We start from the raw sequence: 6,064 nt of genomic DNA on the forward strand, positions 1-6,064 counted from the left end.
ATTTTCCTGCCCCACCCCCTTCGGCTCCTTATCTGCACCTGTGCCTGGCCTTCTGCTGGGCAGGAAAGTCCACAGGCTCTGGGAAAGCTGTGGCCCACGGTTCAGAGAGGGAGGGGTTTGCCCAAGGCCCCAGTCCCGCAGAGCCAGGGCCCAGGGCCTTGGCTTTTGGGACCTCAACTCTGGGCTGCCCGGAGAGGAGGTAGGCCTGGGCACCTGCAGGCCCTGCCCCTGCCGCAGTAGGAAGTCAGGCAGAGCGCCCAGCAGGGCAGGGTCACAGGTAGCTTCGGGCCTGGGCCTGGGCCTGGGCGTGAGCTCCGGCCGCTGTCCCTCGAGGCCTGGGACTTCCAGGGTGAGTCCTGCGAGGAGCCCGTGAGCTCCCACCTCTCTGCCCACCTCGACACCAGCGCCTCCCCGAGGGTCCCAGGCAGCGGGGTGAGTGAGTACGAGGAAGTCTCAGCAGAGGGCGGGAGGGGTCAGCGGAGGCCAGCCTTCCTTCCTGCCCCTCCCCCAAATGGGATGAGCAGCTGCGGCCCTGGCTCCCAGGCCCAGGAGGTCGGCTCAGAAGCAGCCTTCCTTCCAGCCCGTCCCCACCCTTGTGTCGGACCAGCGGCCACATCCCTCGTGGGCACGGACATGGGATGAGAGAGGCAGGCAGGCGCGAAATGCTTTTCACCTTTTCTGGACAGAGTCTCCAGCCGCGTGAATGGCTCTTTGTAAGGCCCTGGCACGTGTCAGCGCCTCTGCAGAGCCCCCTCCACCACGCCCGCCCGCAGCCAGGCCAGCAGCCCGTCCGCTGAGCCTGGCTCAAGGGGCCTCGCCCACCTGAGGACCCCTCCCACCCTTGGCCCCGTCCTTCCCACTCAGGCCGTCCGGGTCCTGAAGGTCCCTTGTCAGGTCCAGCCACCGAGCCCCATGGCCCGGTGCGACCTCAGTCCCCTTTGGGTAAATGGCAGCTGCAGGGAGCAGCCTTTGAAGGTCACTGGCCCTGAGCAGTCAGCAGGAGGGGACAGCTGGCTGCGGCCTCCAGTGCCCTCCAGGTGACAGCTCACCTGTCCCCAGGGCCTCCTGCAGTCCTGTGTCTGCAGCAGCCCCGGGGGAGTGGGTGGGTCATTTCCCTGGAAGCTGTCTTGGGGCAGGACCTTGTTCCCTCTTCCTCACCTCCCACTCCCGCTCCTCTCCTCCCTCCTCCTCCCTGCTCCCAGCCATGGACCTCTTTGCCCAGGGAGTTGGTGCTAGGCCTGGGGGTGGGGGGTGGGGAGGGAGGGCTCTGCAGGGTCTGCCCTAGAGCCCCTACCTGCAGCACATACCAGCAGCTGCCCGCACCCAGGAACCATTCCCCCACCACAGGGTGTTCCCTCCCCTCTTCGTCCTGTCCTTACTCCTCTGTCTCTCTCTCTCTCTGTCTCTCTCTCTGTCTCTCTCTCTCTCTCTCTCTCTCTCTCTCTGCATTCCAAGGTATTCTAAATGCTTGTTCTGACTTGACTCCCTGGGGCCTGGTACTCCTCCCTCCAGAAGACCCCCCACCTCTCTGCTCAGTTTCTCTCTCCCCACCTACCAGGGGGAGGAGGGTCTGGGCTGGCCAAACTGCTGCCCCCATTAGTCACCCCACCACATTCCTGCCTGGAGGCCCGAGGCCACCGGCTCCACTCCCGCCTCCTGGCTCCCACCCTTCAGCTAACCTGCCTGGTCCTGGTCCTGGGATCTACTCTGGCAAAGCCCGGCCTGGTGCAGTCCAGCTCCGGTGCCTGCCCTCCCAGCAGTTGCTCTTTCTGCCTCATTCCCTGTTCCAGTCACTGCTCAGGCCATGGCCACCTGCAGGGCTCCTCAGACCTGCAGGCGCACTTCCTCCCCCATCCCAGGCCTGTTCCCGCCTTCCCTAAACCCCTGCAAGGCCTCGGCCCGACCCGCGTGCTCGGGAACTCCTCCTTCACCTCCTGCGGGAGTTCCCTGCTGAAACGCACCCCTCCAAGCCTTCCCAGCCTCCGGTGATCCCATTTTCACGGACTTATCATTGTTATGTATTTGCTGTCTGTCGTGTTAACTAGGATTTGGGCTCCGCAAGAGCAGCCTTTTTCCTTTTGTCCCTCGCTGGGCTCCAGCGTACAACAGACTCGGAAAATGTCTGTGGGTTGAAAACACATGATGGATGTTTTACCCTGGGCCTGACTCAGTCACACAAAGTGGTCATCTGTCTCGCTCAGCCAGCAGGCAGGTCTGAAGCCCGCACGTGAGGTCACTCGATGATGCGGACGAGCAGAAAAGGCAAGCGGCTCATCTACGGTCACGCAGTGACCTCAGCTCTGGGTTTATTCCTCACGCAGACACAATGGGAGGCCGATGAGCTGACGGTCACTCTTTGGCCCATAATTAGTTTCCCTCAAGATGACCCCCGGGATCCCTCATTCCTCCAGGAGTGTTCGGGATCCCCAGGCCGCAGGTGGGACTCCCAGGGGCCCTGCCTCTCTGTCCGCTCTGTCCAAGGGCACACCGTCAGCCATGATGACAGTCGGAACCAGTGGTTGCTGGGTAACTGGTCCCTGTCTCTTGACTAAAGGGCCGCCGAGGGGGTGCAGCTTGGTGAGAGACACTCTCAGGTCTCAGGCGAACTCTGAGAAAGAGGGGTTTGCCCTGGAGGATGCTGGGGTCCAGCCCTGAGCCAGGCGTGGACATACGGCTGAGAGCAGAGAAGGGCCGCTCCCGGCTGACCCAGCTGAGTGTGGGGGGGGCCCTCCCCAGACTGAGCTGAGGAGCCAGCGGGTCAGGGACTGAAGAGAACCAACAAACAGGCCGGGCTTTGCTGGCTTTCCCTGCCGGTCAGCCCAGACCTAATCTGGTGTCCAGTCCAGTGCTCAAGGCCAGTAAACCCAGTGTTTGGTAACAGTGACCCGAAGTCGGCCTGGGGGGACTGTCTGATCCCAGGGAGTGCCCGTGCTCAGGGGGGGCAAGGCCATGTGTGCCCACCCAGGGGGCGAGGGGGAGAAGTGACTTTTTTCACTCAGCCTATACTCCCCCTGGCTGTGGGGTCCTGTCCCCCTGGACTGGACTGTCCCGGAGGCCAGGTGTGGGAGCTGCCGCCTGGCTGACCGGAGGGCGGCCTGTGCCAGGCCTGTGAGAAGGGGGCTGCTGGGAGCGCTGGCGTGAGGCCCTGCAAGGGAAGGGGCTGGCTTCTGGGAAGGCTGGTGGTGACCCGCAAACACGCCTACTGGCAGTTTCTCCCGGATGAACTTATCAGCCCTTTCATTCTGCCAGAGCTGCCAGACAATCTGCCTTCTGTTAAGTTCAGACAAAAGGGACCCCTCCCTTGCCCTGACTTGGCTGCCCTGCTTGCCAACCCCTGCTCCACGCAGACCTGAAGGCCTGGCATTTGGGTCAGAAGCCTCACCCTCAGCCAGCACTGCCCTCTGCCCCTCTCCACCAGGCCGGGGGCGGATCGGCAGCCGGAGCCTTCCTCCCTCTGAAGAATCGGAGGCTGGGCACGGCCCTTGGCCTGGGTTCCTGGGGAACGTGCCAGAATAGAGAGCCCTGGAACCCTCAGCCCAGAGAGGAGATGAGCCCGTCGGTGTCTGCTGGCTTTTACCTGAGCTAGAACCGAGGCCTTGGCTAAGTCGTCTCAGCCCCAAGGGGACCCCGGCACATGTTCCCCGGCAGGGAAAGCCTTGCTCAGGACTTGGACCCTGGGGATGACGGCCCACCAGGTGGCGAGACTGGTCGCCCTCCGATTTCTTCCTTCCCAGACAGACCCTGAGCCCCTGCCATGGGCAGACTGTGAGGTGATGGTTGCAATGTGGGACCAAGCAAATGGGTCTGTGGCCTCAGGGGCTCCTGCTCCAGTGGGGGACGAACCTGGGCTGGCAGCCTTCCTGGAGCCTCTGGCTGGGGGTGAGTGGAGAAAGCCCTGGGAGCCAAAGGGCCAGGAGAGGGGACGGGTGACTGTCAGTCCTGAAGAGCCCCGTTCTCGGCCTTGAGCAGCTGCTCCTGGGCGTGTTCTGGGCCTCATTCTTGGTTTTGTTCTCCAACTGGCTGTGGGCACAAGCCTGACCTAGGACGGCCGAGGTCCTGCTGGGGCGCCAGAACAGCCCCCAAGAGTCACTGGAAACTTTGTGCTGGGCCCTGGGCAGGGACGTGCAGTTCCCCAGGAGGGGGAAGGCGTCGGCTCCCCTGACGGCAGAGTAACAAGGCCTTGACTTTGCAGCTTGAGTCCGACCTCTGGGCCCAGCTGTCCCCCTCCCTCTGTGCTCTGCAGCGGGCTCGATGGGGGCTGGTTAGGCACCAAGAGGCGGGTCCGACTCTGGCCAGCAGCCTTTCTGACTTCTAGGGCTTGAAGGGACAGGAGGTTGGGCGAACCCCAACTCCAGACAAAAAATAAAGCAAGCCAGCAATTGAGGCCCAGAGCTCAGAGCTGTTCTGCCAAGGTTGGGGGGCCAGGGGAGGGGGAGAGCATCAGGGCCAGCCTGGGGCCACGGCACCTCCAGCTGAGCCCCAAACCTGGAAAGGTGGGGACTGGAAAGGATTTAGCTCTAGTCCTTACTCCCTCCTCCGGGATGAGGAAGGGCTAGCTCACCTTTGGGCACCAGCTAGTTGAGGCAGAGATGCGCCCTTGGCCAGAGCTCTGGGGGTGCTTGGGCCTGGGGTGCAGGGACCCTGGCTGCCAGAATGTGGTCTGGTGCTTTATCTGGCCAGACCAGTGCCAAAAGGGAAGAAGGGGAGTTACTCTGGCATCCATGGATGATCAGCTTCTGTGCAGATGGTAGAAGGGGGGTGCCTCATGAGGCCTGTGCCCAATGCAGCCTTTTGTTTTGGAGAAACATTTACATACATATTCAGACACTAAAATCCCGTGCCGAACCCAGGGCTGCCAAGCAGTGCCTGGTGTGTTTTTCGGGGCAGGTGGGTGCGCGTATGTGGGGGAGACTCCGTAAGCTGAAGGAGTGAATGGGAGGACATGTTCTGCTTAAAAACCCAAATGACTTTTCTGCATTCTCAGCCTTTTCAAAGCAGCAGCATTTAGAGCTGAATCTGAAAGGCCATTAGTTTGTAGTTTAACATCGAAGAGATGACGTGGGGCCTTTTCCTGGTTGTTCGTTCCTTTTCAAGTCCGTATGAATGGGGTTTGGAGCCTATACAGTTAAGTATAAAAAATCACAATGTGTGTTTGGGAGATGGGGCACACCTTTCTGCTCTCTTTGAAATGTGCTTCTCCCAGGTGCTCCTAAGGTTGGGGGGAGAAAGGGGGGGAAGCAGGGGAGACCCAGAGCTTATCTGGATTCAGGGAGAACCCTCCCCCCTCCTTCCGGGCAGGCAGCAGCCAGTTCTGGGCTCAAAATGCTCCCTGACAAGAGCTCAGGCCTGGACGGGAATGGACACATCCTGCGCAGGGTTTGGGGAGGAAAGGGAGCAGGGTCCCCTCCCCAGACCCATCCCTGCCTGCACAGGTCCAGTTACTACGGTCATGTGCGGGCCTTTGGGGTAGGGCTGTGGGTAAGGCGAGCCAGAGCGCCTTTAGGACCCTCCCGTGAAGGGAGACAGACTTCAGCAGCCACCCAGTCTCTGGCTCCCCCGCCCCTGGAAAGAATGCAGGCCTCCAGGAGTGACCGGTGCGCCCCGATTGGAGCTATTTCTGGCTCCCACGTAGGCATCAGACTCCCGCGTTCAGAGCAGGGGGAGGGTATGCGGGTCAAGCCCGAGGCGCTCCCGGGCCTCCCAGCCGGTTGGGAGTTAGGCTTCCCGCCCGGATTCTCGGCCCTCGCCTCAGTTTCCCCACCCGTGCTAAGTGCCGGGCAACAGGCCCATCACCCTTGGCAGTTTGGAGGGCGCTTCCTGATGGTTTCCACGGCTTAGAGATGCCTCCTGATTTGCTTCGGGGGAAGCAGGAGGGCGAACGCGGTCGAGGGGTGGCCAGTTGTGGCCAGGCCAGTTCTCGAGCCGAACCACCCGGTTTAGCGGGATTCGTCTCCGAGGCCCAAACGCCTGGGGTGGGGAGGAGTGGGGACACCGGGGCGCCGGGGAGGGAGGATGGGGCACTGGGTGCGGCGCCCCTCCCCCACGCCCAGTCCAGCGCGCTCGG

General features: G+C 62.2%; 1 protein-coding gene across 1 annotated transcript in view; it reads left to right on the forward strand.

The window, feature by feature from the left end:
• Positions 1-307: 307 nt before the first annotated feature.
• DAG1 (dystroglycan 1) overlaps positions 308-6,064 on the forward strand; it is a 50,351-nt gene continuing 44,594 nt past the window's right edge. Inside the window, 1 exon segment of the mRNA XM_006770595.2 lies at positions 308-432. The gene's annotated coding sequence lies outside the window, so the exon portion shown is untranslated.

The sequence above is a fragment of the Myotis davidii genome, unplaced genomic scaffold (genome assembly GCF_000327345.1).
Source record: "Myotis davidii unplaced genomic scaffold, ASM32734v1 scaffold663, whole genome shotgun sequence".
NCBI classification, from domain to species: Eukaryota; Metazoa; Chordata; class Mammalia; order Chiroptera; family Vespertilionidae; genus Myotis; species Myotis davidii.